Source organism: Pteropus vampyrus, unplaced genomic scaffold (assembly GCF_000151845.1).
Source record: "Pteropus vampyrus isolate Shadow unplaced genomic scaffold, Pvam_2.0 Scaffold2, whole genome shotgun sequence".
NCBI lineage: Eukaryota > Metazoa > Chordata > Mammalia > Chiroptera > Pteropodidae > Pteropus > Pteropus vampyrus.
The window spans coordinates 13,302,103-13,323,071 of record NW_011888783.1 but is presented as its reverse complement, the minus strand read 5'-3'; the positions used below and the strand labels follow the sequence as shown (position 1 = coordinate 13,323,071).

At 41.2% G+C, this 20,969-nt stretch overlaps 1 long non-coding RNA gene across 1 annotated transcript in view; it reads left to right on the top strand.

Annotated features, from left to right (window-relative positions):
• The window catches only part of LOC111738182, a 45,028-nt gene extending 24,445 nt beyond the window's left edge, over window positions 1-20,583 (top strand). The window contains exons 2-3 of the long non-coding RNA XR_002779728.1: window positions 9,278-9,374; window positions 20,414-20,583. This is a non-coding gene — a long non-coding RNA (uncharacterized LOC111738182). The remainder of the gene's footprint in view (window positions 1-9,277; window positions 9,375-20,413) is intronic.
• The last annotated feature ends 386 nt before the right edge of the window (window positions 20,584-20,969 follow it).

Sequence of the window (20,969 nt, the reverse complement as noted above, 5' to 3'; positions counted from 1 at the left end):
AAAATATCAGATAACTGACAGCCTTAAGTGTGAATTTACTTTATCATTTATCGAGCACCCACTGTGTTCCAAACATTGTGCTAGTTCCCATTGGGAAAGCCCTCAAGGAACGTGGTGGTTTTTCTAGCTGGGGACAAAGACAAGGTCATAAATAACTGATCTCAAGGTCTAAAACTCAGCTCAGATTCAGCTTAAAACACAAATTGTGGTGGGGAAGGGCTGATTCTAAATTCCCTGTGCTCTATAGTAACACATTCTGTGTCATCAGGGTGTTGCTGTGCCACTCTTTGGCACTTACCTCCTTGAATGGTCAGCTCTCCTTGTAGTTTGCGGGTACCTCTCTGTTTACAACGGGGGTCAGGGAGAGACTCACCTTTGATCTCGTGTCTCAAAAAGTGCATGGTGATTGATGGACTGGTTGGCTCAGGAAAACTCAAGGGTTTTAAGGGGTCACTTTAGGGCTCTTAATGGGTTTCAAAGTTCAAGGCATGGCTCAGTCAACTGTCACATCATTTAACATGTGGGCTTACCCAACCCCTACTGTGTTAGACAGCACCGCTTAAGCATGTCTGCACAAGACAAAAAAACAAAGAACAACAACTAGTGCTGTCTTGTGTTTTATACAAAGAGAAACCCAACCTGCCCACAATTAGAGTAGAGGCAGTATATCTTCTCCTTACTCGTCGACACATGTACGTTATAAGGGTATTATCAGAGGTGAGAGATTCTGATAAGCTAGGTTAAGGATCCCATTCTAAGAAAGAAAACAAAAATATAAAAGCTGATGTTAGTATTACTAGCTGTCATTGGGAACTATTATGCTATGTTTAGTTTAATTCTCACAACAATCCTATAAAGTAGGTAGTATCCTTCTCATTTTGTTGATTGTGAAAGCGAGGCTCAGAAGTGAAGTAACCTCATCAGCTATAAGTGTACTGAGTGAGGGAGTTGGGATATGAACTGTGCGTCTGACTCCTTCGCGGAGGAAAAGTGAGCTGCTCTGTAATTAGCATTCCCACAGATCTCAGCTGGGTGGGGGAAGATCCTTGCAGATACCAGTTCCCCTCTCCTTATAAGACCTTTGAATTGGTTAAATTCCTCTTCTCTATATGGCATGGGGTGGTAGAGATGGGCATCTTGGGGAGGTCTCTGGAACGGGTGGTGCAGAGGGCACTCCTGCTAGGAACAAATCTGCATGCCCAGCTACTTGGTCAGTGAGATGTCATATTGGAGACTGTGGTGGGAGCCAGAGAGGAGTCAGGAGCTCATCTGTGGGAATAACGAGGATGAGAGGACCGTGGAGTCAGTCCTGGGTTGGGCTTCCCACTCCGAGGTCCCAGCGTGAGATTCTAGGGATTTCTATGGTTCCTTGTTTCCTCTAAGGGACCAGCTGCAGGTCAACACCCGTTCTAGGTTAGTGCTGTCTCCAGCTCCCCATCCACCCCCTACTTCCTGCCGCTGTGAAACTGGCATGAAGGGACTGGAGTGGAGCAGCAGCATGGGGGTTCTTGGCCCTGAGAGCTTTGCTCAGCCAGTAATGTGGTCAGACTTCATTCCTTCACACCGATCCATTTGGAATGAAGTTAATCTTTGTTCCAGCTGCCCAGAAGGTGTTTGCTAAGGTAATTAATAGGAATCTGATGTAAGGGCTTTACAATATCTGTAGTTTATATGCAGGTGTCTGAATAAACACCCTATGACTCTTGCTTTTTCCTTAATTAAGGCAGGTTGGCCTGAACTTTATTGGAAAAAAATGTTTTTAGTCTCAGTGAGAATCTTTGTATAGAATTATCCTGTAACTCAGGCTCATTTCAAATAAATTAGTGAAGTTTTAGAGTTGTGTGCTTAGGTTGTCAAAAAAAACCCAAACCTGCTTCTCTCTTTCCAAGGCCCATTTGGTTGGGCTTTCTGGATGATGGGATGGAGGTCAGTGCTCACAAAAGCTCCTACTTGACTGACTAGAGAGAGCGCCTATCGAAAACCAAAAGGTGGGACTGATTAAGAGCAGGGTCCATGGATAGTTTATAGCCAGGTGATCATTTCAGGGCCATATCAAAGCATATAGTCTATCTCATTCATTTATTCATTCGTAATTCATTAATTCATCAAAACCATTTAGTAATAGTTTATATTACAGCATATATTTTGTGGATATACCAAAATACAAAAGAGCTTATATAATATGAACTCCTTATCGTGTTTTTGAAAAAGGATATACATATTCTGTATATGCTTATATAGACATGGAAACAGGTCTGGAAGGATACATAAGAAACTGTCAACAGTGTTTCTGGGGAGGGAGTGGGATGGGTGGCAGTTTAGGAAGGAGATATTTACTCATTTTATATCCTCTGTACTCTCCATGTTTAGTTAAATATCCTTAAATCTCTAGTGCCTGGTACCACTGTCTTTTAGTAAAATTGTCACTGGTTTGCATGATGAAATTCAATGGAGCAGTTTTCAGTGGTGTTCTACAAAGAGCACGACGAAATCTGGGTCCTGTGTTAGAGGAACATTTTTGAGCATCAGTGCATTAGCTGGACCAGGCCAGTCAGATGTGTTTATGATATGTGAAAACAAAACAAAACAGAACAGAACAGGGACAGAATGAGCAGGAAATAGCAGTTTGGTTTTCCTTATCAATGACAAGCAGCCTTTGAACAGACTGTTAGTGGCGCTAGAGACCTCCTTTCATCCCTGGACAATCTTTGCCAGCCACCTTCCTAGCTAGACAGATGGGAGTCCTTTCCACTCTCTCCATGCTGTCCTTGTCCTGAAATGATAAAGACCCCATATGACAGGGCAGGTTATGCCAGGTTTCCTCCAGCTCAGTGCCGTGTGCAGTTCCCTTAGTTTTATTTAACAGTTTGTATCCGACTGTACCCCTGAGGACAGTCATTTTCAGAAGAGTTCCTAGAGACCGAACTCTTCCCATGGTCTTACTTCAGAGGCCCTTTCACTTCTCCCCAAAAATGAAACGTGCATTCAAACTAAGACTAGTAGAAGGTTGGATAGGAGTTCAGCAACTTGAAGGCAAATGCCACATCACAAGGACACAGCCATCCAGAGATACTGTTGGCTGAGGAAACAAGCAGAGGTGGCGTGGACGCTGAAGCAGGCCATTTGATCCAGACTGTGCCAGCTATTGGACTTTGGGTAACTGATTTACTTAACCTCCCTGAGTCTTAGTTTCTTCATCTATAAAATGAGAATTAAAATACCTGACTTGTAAGATTATTTTCAAGATTTGAAGTAATAAATTAATCCATAGCGATATGATTAATCATTTACTTATTCATCAAACATTATGTATTTATTACGCATTAAGCAGTGTGCTAGGCATAAGAAAGGGTTCAGTTATTAATAAAACATGGCCTGTGTCTTGCAGGGATTCAAGTCTAGAAGAGGAGATGAAAAATTTAACAGGGTGATAAAGGCAATAATGTGCTAAGTTCACTGGTGCTACAAAAATAGGAGTGAAGTTCAGAATTCAAAAATTACTGTAACAGGAAATGTTTTGATAGGTAAGATAATTTCTTTATAAAGAATTGCTAATTACACTTTATTCATTCATTCATTAAGCGATGTAGATGCTTCTGATGGGCCACAACATTAAGATTGGGTCCCTGTCCTTTCTCTCCATTCCCACTGCTTCTGCCTTGGTTCAGGTTAGCATTACTTGTAGCTGGTCACCTGCAGCAGCCTTCGCACTGCCTTTTTACCTTCAGATTTTCTCACCACTTGTTTGTCAATTGCTTCTTGATGCTAGTAACAGCCTCTTGCATCTACACAGCGTTTCACCATTTACAAACTCTTCGCAAATGTCGTCTAAATTGGTCTTCACTACAACCTAATGAGGTGTGGGAAGGACAGAAGTGATTATCTTTATTTTAAAGGAAAGTTACAGATCAAGTGACTTGTTCAAGGTCAAACTCAGACTCAAACTCACTCCTTTTGGGTCCAATCCCAGTACTTTCCTTTCCATGTCTCTCAAACAAGGGCACTGGACTCTTAAATAGTATTATGCTGTCTTGTTCCTCAACATAGTTGACAGCTTCGCTTGTTGTAAGAGCTCAGGAGAAGCATCTGTGACACTCTCAGTCACTCTTGCCAAACCTGAGATTAATTAGGCAGTGCAACTAAAATTCTCTCTCATCGCAGAGGCCTCTTGGGTCAAGCTCCTGTCGTTGGCACGGGGCGGGGGGTGGGGGATGAGGGAGGGATTTTCACAGCCAGCGGGAGGTTCTGGGTGAAACGCCTGGCAGACAGTTATTCCTTGCTCACTCTTTGAGAGGGCATCCTATGAGGGGCATATCTGGGGTTTAGGAACAGAAGAGTGTGCCAGGAACAGCTCTGGTTTATGAGGGCTGCTGAGCAGTGTCCCAATTCCTTCTTGTTCTGGTGTTCGAATAATTGTCTTCGGAGTAGCACTTGCTTCTGTTTCATTAATTTTGTTTATTCCTTTATATGTTCATTCATTTATCCATTTGTTGAACATATATGAAGCACCATACATATAGGCATTGAGGATGCACATAAGAATAAGATACTGTCCTTGCTTCTTTCTTTCTCTCTTTAGAATTGTATTGGCTATATCAGTCCTGTGCCTCCTTCACTGACCCACCACCAATCCCCTAAAGAAATATGATCACGGCCCTCCTGCCAAGGTGGCCAAATATGGTACCATGTGACCTTTCCCTGCAGCCCAGGCTGACTAGTTTTGGGCTGGGCACCTCATCCAGAACAGCCATCCAATTGGCCGATCCATAATGTGGCCTGGTGGTAAAATATGGGCTGTGTCAATCTGATTTATGCTCCTGGTCATTGGAATTGGGAAATTCGGAGAGATCGAGGTAGTCCAGGTAGATAAGCTGTAAGGCTGACCTGAAGTTGATTTGGAACCATGACTGGCTGAAACCATGAGTAAGCTGAAATGATGGGGAAGAAGTGATTAAAGAACAAGGGATACAATGGGGAACAAATAGACAAAAATCTCTCTCCTTATAGAATGAAACCTTTTAGATGGTGTGTATGGTGCTTTTGGAAAGATCACATAAGACCCTACATAGTCTAGTCTTGCCCACTTACCAGCTTCATGTCCCCAACATGCATTCTAGGACTGTTGCAATTTGCAGGTCCAACATGCAGTTGCTGCGAAGTGGTGGAATCCTTCTCATCACAGTGCAGCTGTGTGGAGCGTGCCTAATCCACCTCTCAGCACCTGCTCAACAGCAGGGCTTAGCACAAGCACATCTTCTCCAGGTTTTTCTCTTTGACTGAGTCATATCCCTCAACCCAGTGAAAGTAGGGAGCCCTTCTGTGTATTCATAGCATGCCCTATGCATATGCTCTTACAACACTATCCTTTTCATTGATTCATTGATTCATTGATTCATTGATTCAACGAACATTTTTTTAAAACAGCACCATAGTATTAGGCTATGTATTAGGTGCTACAGGGTATGATAACAGTTCTCGGCCAAAGGTTTCCTCATCTTTTAAGGGAAGACATATGGAATTGAGAGTGTGTAATTCAATATTAAAGATACTGAGATCTTTGTAATTGTTGGATACTCACTGGCCTTCCCACAAGACTGTAATTTTATTGTAGGCAAGGACTGTGTTTTTGCCTCCTCAGTAAATAGTTATTGAATGAATAAAATATGAGGAGACTCACCTAAGATTGTTGAGTTTTTGCTGGAGTAACAGGGATGCTATTTCCCATGTGTTTTTCCATCTTGGAAATTTACTTTCTTTCTCTGCAGCCTTTCCAACATCATTTTCCAAGAGGAGGGAAGGGCAGATGCCACTTAGGGAAGGAGGAGGAGGAGGAGGAGGACATGACATAGGGGCAGTTTCCATTAAAGAAGAAGATAGAGTAGGAAGCTCATCTGAGGCCTGAAAGTGAAAGAAAGGTTAAAGATCAGACTTGAGTATTCTCTACAAGGAACATGGGTTGGGACAAGAAGGCATGAAAAATGCTTCATAACTGGAGGGAAATGGCAAAGTTTGTTGTCATAAGTAGTGGATTCCAGCACATTGTCCAGAAAAAATCCCAAACCTAGGTAGATCAGCCACATTTGAGTTCAGTGGCTGTCACTGTTCCATTCTCAAGAGGAGACCTAATTTACTGATCCAGGAGGTAAGTTATCATTTAAAAATCTCAGAAAAGGATTATTTTCAGCCCTGGTTGGATTATTGGCCCAACTTTAGTAAACAAAGATATGAGGTACTGTGAGATACAGATTGGGCCAAACTGTGTCACATGTTTCCATGTTGCACTCTTTCCAGAAGATGGGGTATGTTTTGGAAGAAAGTTACTGAGCAGATAAATATTTTAAAAATAAAAATAGTGGACCCCTATGGCTTCCCACTGCATAGCAGTAGCTGGCATAGCTGCATATCCACTACTATGTGTCCCCTCATCCTGATGGGGCATGGTCCTTCGGTTAGCCTTAGAGACATTTTTACCTTGGAACCATTCTCCTGGTCTGGTATGTGATCCAGTTATTTCATACCCATGCATCTCAGTGAGCTTCATCTTTGCTTAGAGCAAAGCTTTAGACTTCCTTCTCAAAATCAGTTACCTGCATAAAGGATCTGGAATACATGGAGATGGGATTAGTGCATGCAAAGAAATAGTTAGGCACTGTAAGATGTTTCCAATTAAGCATCCTCATGTCTCTGGTGAGGAGAGGGCAAAGAGCCACTGAGGGCAGGTCAGAACAGGCTACACTGCCTCAGTTAATGGCAGGTGCTGTTATGGAAACATCCTGCAACCAGGGTCTCGCCCCCTTGTCAGTGAGCATTCAGCTCAGAGCTAAGTGTTTCTGGCTGTGAGAATCCAGAGGGTCATAACTAAGAACCGCTTTGCCCCTCTACCACTCACTCAGGTTGCCTTCCAGAGATCAGTGGGTCTGTGTCAGAACCTGCAGTTGGGCCTCACTAGGGTTTTACTGAAGCACAGATTCATGTCTAGGCAAAGCCAAAACCTTAGAGGAAGAGGCAAACGATTCAGACTGGCTCACAGATTTACTGCACTAACTGCAATCCAGGCAGTTGTGGAAGCAGGTGGGGACACATCTGCTTTATGAGCCAGAGTTCTTCCTTATCATCCAGCAGAGGGGCCGGGATAGTGGTGGACAAAGGAGATGCAGCCATCTCAGAGCTGTTAGCTAGCTGAGTGAGGCTCAGCAAATGGACAGGGACCCTTTAGCCCTTTTCATTTCTTGAAAAGGGATTCCTGTGCCAGGCTACCGGCTGAGTAGATGTGAGGTCATTAGTACAAATTATGTAATCAATAGAAGATCAGGGTTAAAGACATCATAGCTCTCAGAGCTGCCTACCCCTTGGGACTGGCCCCACTAGAACTGTAATGTGTCTTCTTTCCAGGTTGCGCTCTCCTTCCTGGGCCACACTGCATCCGCCACCAGATTGCTGAGTACCGTCATGCGGCCCTAGAAGTCTTTTGTTACAGAGGGAACCATATTGATGAATTATGTTTGTCAAGAAATGTCAAGCTTTTCCCTCCAGTATTAACAAATTTTTAACTTTTCTCGTTCTGCCATCACATTGCCAGAGGTGCTTTACTTGAATTATACCTCTTTGGAACACCGTAGCTCTGAATTCTAGATGGTCAGTTCCACCAGATTTTGTCCAGGTCATTCATAAAGCATCTCAAATAAGTCTTGAGACCTGGATCTTTGCTCAGCTTTTATTATAATCAGACATCAAATTCTGTTTAGCTACTCAAGTTTGACCAATATTTTTTCATTCCCTATAACTTTCCTTTTTCATTAATATCCAGATTTTTAGCTTCATTTATTTGTTTGATATTTGGCCTCTGACAATTGTATTATTGTTCAAAGTTATGTGCTGCTCCTCTCTGGGGCAGAATTATACTTCCTTAACAAATGACTTCGCTTTTTTAAAATACATAATTCAAAATTATGGGCTTCTCCCACTAACTCCAGCTGAGCCATTGGGTTTTGAGTAGGAAGAGGGGAACAGGGGACTTATAAAAGCTGAATGGTAAAGAAGAGATGGTAGGGCTTATGGTGAGGGTATCGGTGATAGGGTATGAGGAAGGTAGGGGACAAGTAGAGTTGGAATTGGATAGCGAACCAAGTTAGCTGATGACCAATTACACCAATAGAAATATCGGTATTTCTGAACGTAAGATAGCATGGAATACCAAACATCAGAAAATTGAAAAACAGTGCTGCAATCACTGGATCGATCCCTCATGATTATTTTTAAATAGCATATCCAGTATTTTATGTAGTAGCATAAGCTCTCAAGACTTAGTCCAGTCACAAGTCCCATTTTTCTCCCCTTTCAGTCCCCTGGGCTACTGATCCAGACTCTAGCCTCGAATGAGGTAAATTAATCATGAGGGGATGGAGGGAAGGGATAATGGAGGTGTTGGTAAGGATGTGGCTCCAGAGAACTGAGCCAGAAGTTGAGAGCAGCTGAGCTGGCCATTATAATATGCAGGTTTCCCAAATGCTGTGCCTGGCAGCCCTCTGTGCCAGCACGGAAGTAAAATCTGGTTTAAGGGGAAGTAAAATCTGGTTAAAGGGGGAGCAGGAGCTTTTATGATGCCCAAAGATTTCCCCAAGGGAAATGTTTTTGCTTCTTGGCAGCCTATTCCTGGAGAGGACAGCAGAGAGATGGACTTGCCCTCATGTAGTATGACTGTCCTTGTGGTGAAATCGTCCAGCTAGGAGTCATTATGCATTGAGGTGGTTCCCTAGGTTGGTTAGCTTCCTGGAGGTTGAAAGCCTCATTTCTCTGAACATGAGCAAGTTTTCCTTTAAATATTGTGCTTCCAGGGCCCCAGTCTTCATCTTTATCTAGCACAAAACAATTTGGGTACAAGCCCCAAAGAGAACTCCAACAGCACGTATAAGCACTGTAGTTCCTAAAATCAGTATGTTTCTCTTCCCATCACCTCTATTCCCACACATGCCTATGACATAAATTTGAAATGCCTTGTTCACATGAAGACTGCAGTCTCAAGCCATATCCTATCAATGCATTTAAGCTGTCCCTTTTAGTGCAAAAGACAGAGCTACACTAAGCCATGCTGTAATTAGCTTTGTATGTTTTTTGTCACGACTGCAGTCTGCCATATGTGAGACCAAGATGAAATGCCATTCCAGCCGACTCTGACTCTGTTTAAGTGTGTGTGTTCAAGCACTTATTCAAAACATAACCACAGGCCAACGTGCCTTTATCGAAGCACATGGATATCATTACTGCGCTTACATTTTAGGTTGGAAGGAAATACAGCAGTTAACCACCTGAAATCTCAGTAGACAAGAGGAGAATGCCATAAAGTTTTACGGCTGTGGGACAGAAGATTGCAAAATGTAAGTTCCATTAAAAAAATTAGGAAATAAGTTATGTTACCTACTTGAGTAGGTTTGTCAGAGTGATTAGTAAAGCTTAGTTATTACCCGTGACTAGAGGATTCCATTCCCACAAAGAAATGGGGTCAGAACTGGAAAAACATCAGTTGTCCTTTCTTTGATCTTAATCTCCTTGTATTCAGACAATGCTAACAGAATTTCTCACAAGCTTCCAATATGTAAAAACAATGCATGGCATTACTGATAATTGGAATTTGTGTTGCTAGTCTTTCGCCTACAGCAAAGATGACTACCATTAAGATATCTATCCTATTCAGATTCTGGAAAGATTAAAGCACCTTAATCTTTAGTTCTAAATTTAGTTCCTCTGGGAAGGAAATTGAGATCCAGAAGTCCTGAATGAAACCGAATGCTTTGGGAGACAGCTTGGATTGGCTTAAATTAAAGCTTGCTCTCTTGAGGGCCATAGACAAAGCTTTCTCTACTGTGTTCTGCTACTGTATTTAGTGCACTGAGTAACTCTTAATGTTTCTAGGATTTCCTAAATAGCCTAGAAACAAAGCTAACAGAAGAGAGCAATATATTTCATTTAACTAACTTTAACAGGGTACCCAAAGTTATTTCTTTTTAAATAGCTCACGAGACGTCTTGGTCAAAATTTGGTGGTAATAGAAATACTTGAACATGAATCCATCAGCTGCCCTTTAAGTCTCCAGACTCTAAGTACCTGAAGAATGAAACACTACCCTGGATGCTATAACCTTTATAGGCCTGTATTTCTTTTCCAAAAAATAAAAAGAACAAAGTCACCACTCTCACAACAACTAGAGGAAAACTCAGTAGAAACTCAACACTTTTTCAATGAGAAATACTTGATGTCATATATTTTGTTTAATAAAGACTGAGTTGGCTATACACTAAGCCAATCTGAGAATGTGATCTGTAACTCACAGTCTTAATTACATGGAGAAAAAGTGAATGGGTTCATTAATGCTGTGAAAAGGAACAGTGACCTACCTGCCAAGTGGCAAGGTGGAAATAATTAATCTAGTCAATTAAAAAGAAATAGATCATTTAAAATGCAAAGGCTTCCAGGTAATGCACTGTATTCTATTTGGAATTGCAAATTGTAAATGTCAATTCTGGTCTCAATAAGTTCTCATCCTTTCCCTTTCTTCTTTCTTTTTGCCATGCCTCAAATCTAGCAGAAAGAACTTTCTTAGCTATAAATCACCACTTGTTTCTTTATGTTTTATGTTCTACAATATTTATTTATTCCAGTATGTACTCTAGAAATGCTCCAGGGGGTTACCAGGTCGCTGGTACTATTTCCAGGATTCCTTTCTCCCTTTGTTGGGATCTGTTCTATTTTTCCCTTCAAAAGTGTTTGCCTTTTTCTGGGATTTTAATAATATTTTAAAAGTGCTTGAGTCTGAGCCACTCTGTCTGGGTTATCTAATCCCATTTATGATCCTATAACCTTGAAGCTTGCCACAGCCTGGCTCCAGATTCTAAATACGTAGGATGGTGTATTTACTCCATGGAACCGGAAATTAGTCAAACAGTTACTTTTCTACAAAGGTCCGTAATTCCTCTTGACATTTACAAGCCAGTAGTAGTTCTTAGATATAGAGTGATCTCAGAACACTTCGGGTTGCAGCGAGTGGCTACTTGCAACGAAGGGCGGGTGCAAGCATTTGCGCAGCGCGGTAGGGCTCACTGCTCCATCTCGCCCCTGTCTCCCCGCGCTTGCCCGGCCTGTCGGCGCTCTGCAGAAACGTGGCACAGAACCCGTTTGGAGCTTAATACTTTTCGGCTGGTCCAGACTCAGTCCAGGGCATATATTAATATCGTGTTCATTTTACTACAGCAACGCTTTATAAAAGCAGCATCCGAGTTTTTAAAATCTCAAGGGAAGACTGGTTTGTTTGTTTATTTTTTTATGGTGAGAGTCTGGCTGTAAATTTCTGGTTGCTAGGGAGGAATAAAGATCTCATCTAAAACGTTGCGGTGGTGAAGTGCGACTTGAAAGTCTCTATTTCCTAGGTGTTAAACTTGGCAAGTTAGAAATAGCGAGGGAGGTGAAAAGACGCTTTTCCTTGATATGCTCAAACAAAGTAGTACATATTGTCAGCTCTGCGGGAGGCGCGCGGCGGCCATATGCGCGGCGCCCAGCGAAATGGAATAAACAGCTGCTGCCAGGAATCCAATTCCCGGCCAGTAGGCAAACCCAAGTCCTCCTGTTTCCAAAATAAAAATCGCCAGAGGAATTCCCCTTCCTGCAGTTCCAGCCAGTAATTTTATAAAAGCATAAAACATGTCTGTATTGTAGTTTATCATAATCCCTTACATTTGTAGAGCATTTTACAGTTTACAAAGCGCTTTACATACATTATCTCATTTGAGCCTCGTAACAGCCCTTGGAGAGTACAAAGCGCAGATATTTTGATTCGTTTTTCACAGATGGAAAAGGGAAGGTTCAGAGAATGATGGTGAGCAGGGCACTGCAGCTGGGGTCTCCTCCTTCCTAACCCAGAGCTGGCCATGCAGAAATCTGGGCTCTTCAGGAGGACGATGGTGACCCAGTGAAGGTATCTTTTATCGTGTAGTTGAAGCGCAAGCTTCACTTTTCTCCCCTTTATGCAAGCATCAGCTCCCTCTGCCAAAGAGCTTCTCTCGCACTTTTTTGAAGCAGCAAGGGAGGCAAGCCGGTTTGAAGGGAGCAAGAAGCAAGGAGAAAAGCTACTCTTCACACTGAACGTGGAATCTGGTTTGCCCTTGATGGCAGAGCAGCCATTTCATTTTTAGCATATACTGCAGAGATCGGCCAAGGGCACTCTGAGCAGGGAGGAAAGAATTTGGATATTGTTCAATTGTTCTCAGACACTGCCACCTCTGTACAACCCTTTGCAGAGAAACAGGCTTTGCTTCTGGAACTCCCCGGCTTGTATTCATTGTAAAAGCAGATTTACAGAAAGGATCTGCAACTCCTTTTATATAGTAATCCCCTTTAACCTCAGGAAATGGTGGGATACTGGTGCATAACAATTCTATCCTATGGGATAGAGGACATTGTGGGTGGATGCTATAGCAACTGTCATGAGCAGTTTTAGTTCTGAAATAGAAAACTACTCTCTGGCAGAGGCCTGGCTTCTCCAGTCAGGTCTCACTGGGCCTGCTGCCACGCCTGGGGATTTTGATCTTTGATTCTAGCTGCAGAATCTGGCATTAAAACACAGCCACTGGAACTGAAATGCCAGGACTCTATGCTTACCAGCGTAGTAAGCTTGAGCAAGTTTACTTAAGCTTTTTGTGGTGCCAGAGATATGCCTTACCTGAAAACAGGGGGCTATTAATAAAATCTGTTTCATGGAGTTATTGTAAGAATTAAATGATTATTGTTTGTAAAGTGGTCAGAGCAGTGCCTGATGTGAGATGGTGCTCCGGGCTTTGTTAAATCCAGTAAGGCCGTACTCCTGGCAGCAGTAGTCCAGCTCCAACCAATTCCTTCCTGCTCCCTGATGTTGTCCCGGTTATGGAGAGTGGTTGGTGACATCCCTTTTTCCCTTGTTAGCTTTGATATGTCTTCCCAGGATCCCCCAGAGAGATGCACAAACCTAGAGGCACTCTGCCTCATGCAGTTTAGTTACTAATCTTTTCATGCTGCAAAGCAAACAAGTTTTGTTTGCAGGAACACAACACATTTTGTTTGACTGTATTACATGGTTGGTGTTAAAGCAAAAATTGTGCCAGACTAAGTTAAACATACGAGCCAGACTTTTTTTCAAGGCTCTTGAAGTAGGAGAGAGAGGCCAGAACTCAGTCTGAACTCAACTCTGCTGAAACAAAGGGTAGCAGGGTTTTTAAGCACTGGAGAGAGAGAATGATGATGGGCCATCTGTGTTTGCTAATTGGCTTGACCCAAGGGAAAGTAAATTTCTCATATCTTTACGACAGGAGATAGTCTTATAATTTGGAGCAGAAGTTAAGGCTTCTACTCTCCCACAGGAACTGGGAGATAGCAGTACTGTCTCCTTTGATGATTACATTTCAAAGAGGTTGCTCTCAGGTACTTGAGAAAGGCATTCTTGGGTTGCAAAGCTGGCAAGAGACTTGTTAAAAGATTTACATATGTTTCAAAGAGTCAGAGAAAGAACTGCAATTATAAGTTTTTTAGAGAAAATGCTCTAGGAAAAGGGTGGTCAGGGCCTAGAGTCTGGGAAAAGCCTATTCAAAGTTTAGTCAAGCTGAGGGAAACGTTAAGGCTATCTTGGTCATTGGTATTTTAGAAATTGGATGGTGATATGATGCACAGTGCCCCTGCTACAGAGTTCCTTTGGAAGATGAACAGAGCATTACAGTTTCCCTGGTAGGCCATGATGAGAGTGGCCCAGTGTCCTTTGGTTACCTAAGTTACCAATCTCAGTCCTTTTTCAGAGAGCAGCTAGCTCTCGTTGATAAGGAGAGAGCCTCATTTTACTCTCTGTCTTGAGTCCTCTGAGTCCTGGTTCACTCTATAAATTACTGTTCTTCTCCTGGACCAGAGATTGACATTCTGTCCTTGAGTCCATCCAAAGCTCCATGATTTGGGAAAAAAACTACACAGGGAACAGAATATGCCACCCAAATATGTGCAACTTTGGCATATGGGCTATTTTGAGCTGAAGGCAATGAAGACCGAGCAGACTCAGGAAAAACCGTTACCTTTTCCTTAACTGCCTAAAAGAATTTAGATAGGGGGCCTGTACCAGAAAGGAAGCTGCTACCAGATACAACTTTTTTATCTGACTTATCTGCATGACAGGGCAAACATCTAATTACCAAACATCTACTCTTATCTTCCTGAGAATTATCCTCCTCCTCTTTGAACCCCCAGGCCCCAATCTTGTTCCTTGGCTCGGGAGGGTATATAAACCTCAATTGGCCTACTTGCCTTTGAGTCTCATATTTTTATGGGGCTCCCATACATAAAAACTTAAATTTATTTTTTCCTGTTAATGTGTTCTGTCAATTTAATTATTAGAGCAGCCAGAGAACCTAGAAGGGAAGTAGGAAAAATGTTTCTGCCTGTTCAATAGCAGAAGAAAGGTCAGGACTTTAACTAATTTGGACTTTGCCCTGAACCTCAAAGGGAATGTACTTTAAAGATGTGGGCCTTCCTACAGGAAGACCCCTGGTGGATTCTTGTTACCAACCTGGGTTCTAACTAGCTCATCAGCCCTAAGGTGCACACCCATTTTCTTTGGTAAAATTCCACTCACACTGTCTGCAGAAACCATCTGGGACTTTGGCAAAATGGTTAGTGAGCCCCTGGATGTTTAACCTCACAAAACAGCCAGGGAGGAGGGCTCCTCGTTGTATGGTATGGTGAGTGGCAGTAGTCCTGAAGTCCTTTTTTTCTTCTTTTTTTCCTACCAGCGTGGGCTACAAGCATACCAGTACTTCACCTCTTATGCTGTGTCTGTCAGTCTTACCAGTGGCCACATTAATTTTCAAGGACAATATAGTCTAAATTGATATTGAGAAATATTTTCCAAATTTGCAAAATGCCTTGCTTCTTCTCTCTCACTTTCTTTTTCTTTCCTCCTTTCCTCTTTGGGGGCATTGAGCCCCCTCCCCCACCCCCCCTTTTTTTGGTGTAGAACAGCATTTAGTTTCTTTTTTGCTTTGCACTGGGGCAGGGTGGGGGTAGAGAGGCCAGGAAGGAGAAGATTGTTGGACTATTAAAGGAGCTCCATTACCCAGGGCCATTTCCATCCTCTTCAGGTCTTTTGTGTGTGAGGTTGAGGTGGGAAAGACTCAAGGACAAAGTTATGTGAACAGCTTCACAAAAATGCCCAGTTCTTGGGGTAGCCCATGGGTTTGGGGCCGCAGAAATAATCACTTGTAAATAAATCATTGTATTTTAGCTATTTGAAAGATCCACTTTCAGGCTTAAAGCAGACCCTTACCTGCAGAAAACCAAGTATTAGGATCAATGGAAGTTTGAGCAAGATGCAGTAGAGCATTGTGGGCCCTCCATTGTTTGCTGCACACAGGCCTGATTAAGGTCAGTGTGGCAAGGCCACAATAGCAGTTTATGTGAATCTTTGCCCTAGGCAAAATTGTAAGAAGGATGCAATTGCTTTTAATGTTGTTTCTATGAGGGTAGTGCATTTTTAGAGCAATCACAGAGCATGGGACTCTGGAAATTGGGGAAGAGACAAAAGGCAGTGGGAAGGTATATGATCAGACTCAGGCTCTGACTTGGAGTTTAGAAGGGAGAAAGGACTAATCCTCCTGGAAAAGGCCCGCAGGCTGAGGTATGAAGCACATGGGAAGACGCAGGCTCTCGATGCACAGAGCATATGGGCCACACTGGGCATATCCAAAATGTTGACATGACCATGGAGCAGCCATGTAAGCAATGTATGCAGGAATGAGAACAGCCTCACGAAAATGCTCAGCCAAAACCAGCTACATCATTTTCAAAGCGCAGTGCAAAATGAAAATGTGGGGTTCCTTGTTCATCAGTTATTTAAGAATTCGAAACAGTGACAGCAGAGGATTAAGCCAAGCCTGGGGAACTTCTGTGTGCAGAGCCCTGAGTGACTGCACAGCCACCCATGGGGTCAGCCTCGTGTCTCCAATAGAATTAATCCAAATATGTAAGGTACATCATCAAAACTCTATTCAGCATTCATTTTACATAGCCTTCAGAAAAAGAACTTTGCCCTCCCTACAGAGCAGCAGTGCCAGCAGGAGAGACGTGATGAACCTCTCTAAGGTCCAGTCTGAACACAGGTGTCTTTCCTCTGCAGTGGAGACTGATTCCTGTCCTTCCTTCCTTCAAAGCAGATGGGGAGGGGAGTCCTTATTTAATCCGTCTGCCACTCTATATGCCTGGTCTAGAGTTGCCTTGGTTCTGTGAAAAGGTTTCCTTGACACATGATTTTTTTTCCACTTCTTTCTTTCCTAGCAAACACAGAGCTCTTTAAAAGATTCAGATTTTTTTTTTTTTTTTTTTGGCAAGTTCTGTGGGCTTTTATTAGATATATACTGTAATTCAAACTGTGATTACATGATGTCTGGCTTTCCCTGAACTTGAATTTAATATCCTGAAAAATGGGAAGCTTTATTGCAAGGCTGGAGTATACCAGCAATGGGGACCCAGGGCTGAGTGCTGTGAGTCTGCTAATTACTTTCATTCCACCTCCTAAAATTCCTAGCTGGCCACGGTTTGATACTTGTTAACCTCCTCTTTGCCTTTTAAATGGGTTTCTTCATCTTCTTGAATTATGTTTATTATACAATGATTGTAACTTTTTTTTTAAAAAAGACAAATCATTCGTAACTCTACGACCTTACGACCTTAATACTCTGTTTTCATTTTTCTACATTCTCTTATTGTCCTGGATTATAATTTTAATTGTTGCATTCATAATGGAGTTATAACTTTTTGTGCTATAGTTGAATTTTATTCTTTTCTATACTCATAAAGATAAAACACATTTATAAACTTAAAGAAGATTAATGAACAACCAAGCAAACAAGAAGTCTTAGAATTGCCTGCAGACGGAAGCCAGGGTAATGATCACTTAGAGGCAGAGAGCCTAAGAAGATAGAGCTGAAGCGACATTAGTGGTTACCTGGTTCTGTGCATTTACTTTATAGAAAAGCAAATCGAGTCCCAGAGGTTAAATGACCTGCCACACAGCTCCTAGGGACAGTCAAGACTAAAGAGGCTGCAAATGACTTTTTTTTTTTACGTAAACAATAGTCCTATTTCCACACTAGTATTATTCTCTGGGACATAAATTCTTTGAATGTCTATCCTTCATTTACGATATGAGGGAGTTAGAACAGATGCTCTTAAAAATCCTTTCAATTCTGAAACCTTGAATCCAACTCGAAATGAACACTATTGGACCCCTGCCTAGTCAGCTCAGAACTACTACACGCATAATGAAAAAATGTGGTAACGATTAGAACATTCACTGTTTTTGAAAGATAGGTTGTACATTGGCTCACCAGAGCCTTAGGAAAGCTTAAGACTGGATTTCTGATTGAAGTGTGACAGCACATCCACTGCCGGACGATCCATAGGCCAGCTGTCTCATTTTAAAATTTCTAGCTCAGATGAAAACGATAGGGTGTTAAGCAAACAAATGGACTGACAATCCTATTTCCCAGTGTAGTAACCATGAAGTTGGCCTTTCAGAACGCTTTTCAAGCAGAGTGAGGCCCCCTCTACTGGTAGAATTAGTCATCCACCCAAAAGTCAGAACTTGCTAGGTTTGCGAGAAGTGGAAGAAAACAACAGAGGGTCAGGACAGATTCAAATTTTAAGAAAGATGAAGAAATATCTCGTCTAAAATCTCGACATTTCAGACAAAGAAAGAGAAATCTAAACCTGTTTTCTCATAAATTTATTAGGCAATATTCTCTTGAGGAAATTGTCCCACTAGGTGGCAAAAATCTCTGGTAAGATGTGAAGTTAGCTTTCTGAAAATACTTACTGCATCAATAATGGGTAAAAATCCCACTTTTGCTCAGTGAAGAGTAGGGTTCTCTCACACCCTTATATGAAATTCTATGTTCCATTAGCCTAAACCAAGATTTCTTAAACTCTTGTAATTCGAATATCACTGACAGGCTTCTTGCCATAAGCCAAGTATTCTGTATCTTACTATTTTTCTTTCAATCGAGTCGTTTTTTTTTTTGTTTTTTTTTTTACTTTAGTCTCATCCCATGCAATAAAATCCATGACATTTTAGGTTTGACATGCCATGTATATATGTGTGTATGTACACACACACAATAAAATAAATACATGGCTCATTAAAAATGTTCTTTAAAAGTGTGCCAGTTAAATTTTCCTCTAATTATCTCATGTTTACCATGCTTTGGAATATAAATATACTGAAGTAAATACACCTCATGTAAATATAGTAATCATAATTTCATCTTTCCATTAAAGGTGTGTTGTTTATTGCTTTTCTTAACCTGGTCTCTTCCTCGTACCTTACCCTCTGTCTTGACCTCTCCCTTCATCCCCTCCTCAGCCTTTCACAGACCTTTGGTTCAGTATGCAGGTGAGGAAAACTTGTCCTCTCTTTTGCCCACTAGGGACCGTGCCTCATTTGATATTGGACTCTAGGAAACCATATTGAAACAAACTGGTATTTGACAGAATGAACAAAAAGACCTTTATATTCCTATCTTTTTCTAGGAATTGAGGCTTGAGGAATATTGAAAAGTGATGTTACTGCTATTTCATCCTCATAGCCTTCTCTGAGGAAGTGGCATGTAAAAACAAAGTTTAATTTATACAAACATATTTAATAAATTATTCCTTGAGGAGTATAATAGAGAATCTGTTTTTTATGTTGTTGTTGTTTGGGCACTGTGAAAATTGTAATACCTGCAGGGAAAAATGGAGATGAGAAAAAGGCTGATCTTCATGAAAACTTTTCCCTTATTAAACATTCCTGTGGAATTAATTCAAGCTTTGTTTTTTCAGTAATAAAGGCGACTATTATGCATTTATTGCTGGATGAATACTTTCAATTCCCAGCTAGTTATAACTTGGTACCACTGTGAAACCCCAGTTATTTACAGTGGATTATCTGTATTGAAGCTGATTTGTAAAATATCAGTTTTGAGACCTGTTGTCATCTGTTTTCTTTGCTTTAACTGCTTATATCATTTCTGTTGACCATTAATGACAAGTGAATAAGTAGCCTTTTGATACAAAATATTTATATTTTAAGCAACTTCAGACCTAAAGAGCTCAGAAAAAGAGTTGCTTCAAATGCAAGCTGTTTTATAATAAGTGTACTACATAAAGGTAGAAAGCTCTTCTCCAAAGGGAAAGAATTTCAGTGAGCATATTTTCATTTTGGTAATATTTGCATAGTAGTTTCAGAATCATATGGAAAATTTTTATAAAATAGCCTACGATAAGCCAAACATAAATGAAAACTAAAGTTATAGCAGTATAATTATATATACCTTCTTATTCTGAGAAAATTTAAGGAAATTCAATCTTAACAACAGTTGATCTTAAAAACACTCATACAAGACTCCAGGACCCATAGGGAGGAGTGGGTGCTCTGTGTTAGCTGTGGCTCCCCAAGAGGTTCTTTCTGATGGCAAACATATGGAAACCCCATAGAGAGGCAGATTTCCTTTGCTACTATCACAGGGCTACACCCGTGCCTTTGAAATGACATCAGTCAGGAAATCAGTGATTGTAGTTTCAGATTTCACAGGATTTTGCTTTGCTTTTTGTAGGCCCAAAGATGGCAGGCGGAGGCAATAAATTCTGTCTTAGAACCTCTCCTGATAGATGTTTAAAGAGATTATATGAGTAAATCAACTGTCCCAATGCCCGATGTGATATGGACCATCCGGTTTGAATTTGAATTTCTTTCGTCTTTCTTCTAGAGAGCCAATGTAAGCCAGCAACTCAGAATGAGATGGGCCTGATAGGTGAAATGCAGTGCTCTGGGGATTATCCAGAACTAAAGTGTTTATTTTTTATGAAGCTTTTTCTATAATAGGTTTATGGCTGGAAAGGGCCAAAGCTGAAATAGTGCCTGCAGTACACAGGTTAGCATTTCTCACTGAAGTTAGGTTGCCTCATTTTAACTCATAGATTTTACTATATATGAATAAATACTGCTGTTGTTTTCATTTTCATTTTTATTTTTCTATTATTATTGAGCTTTTACTGAAACAACCTTACATGAATGTGAAGGAAATTCTAAAATCAAAGCATATATTTTCTGTATGAGTCACTATATGCATTGGTGTTTATCTTGCGTTTTTGCCAAGAAGCAGTGAGCAAGCTTTAGACTGAGGGAAACTTGGGTAGAGCTATTTAATTCTCCATTTACTTCTATATAAGTGAATACTCACCAAAGAGTATGAAAGCATGTCCAATCTCATGAGTAGCTGCTGCAGTTTCAAATGGGTGGTAAGCTGTTAATACCAATAAGGTCAAGATCTCGAGCAATGTCCTTACAAAGATCAGCTAACTTTGTCCTATTTACTAGAACCTAAGGAGTGACACTGACTTCCACGGATGACTAGATGACTAAACTGTTGGGAAAATGCATAAGAATTCATCACCTCCTTGACAACACTCAAAATGTTTGGCCTTAGTACGGTGAGTGGGTGAGTGTGGTCTGGGTGGTTTTAAACACAAGTAACGGAAAAATCTGGCTCAAACAAGTTTAAACAATAAAATCATTTTATTTTATTTTTTTCCATTCGGAAGAAGACCCAGAGGTAGGTCAGGTCTAGAGTAGTCATCAAAGACTCAAGTTCTTTCTTTTTCTTTGCTATCTTCAAAGTCGCCTTCACCTGTAGGCTGATTTCTGTCCTGATCATAGGATAGTGGCAGTAGATTCAGAACAACAATGCCAAGAAGAAAAAAGAGTCCTTATATCCTTAAAAAAAAAAAAAAAAAAGAGGTGAAGAAAGCTTTCTTATCAGCCCTTCAAAGAAGCCTTCTCTTGCCTTGGTAAAGATTGCATCACATGCTTGTTTTTAAATCAATCATGGAAAGAAGGGATTATAATCATGGGTTTAGACCAGTGGTGCTCAACC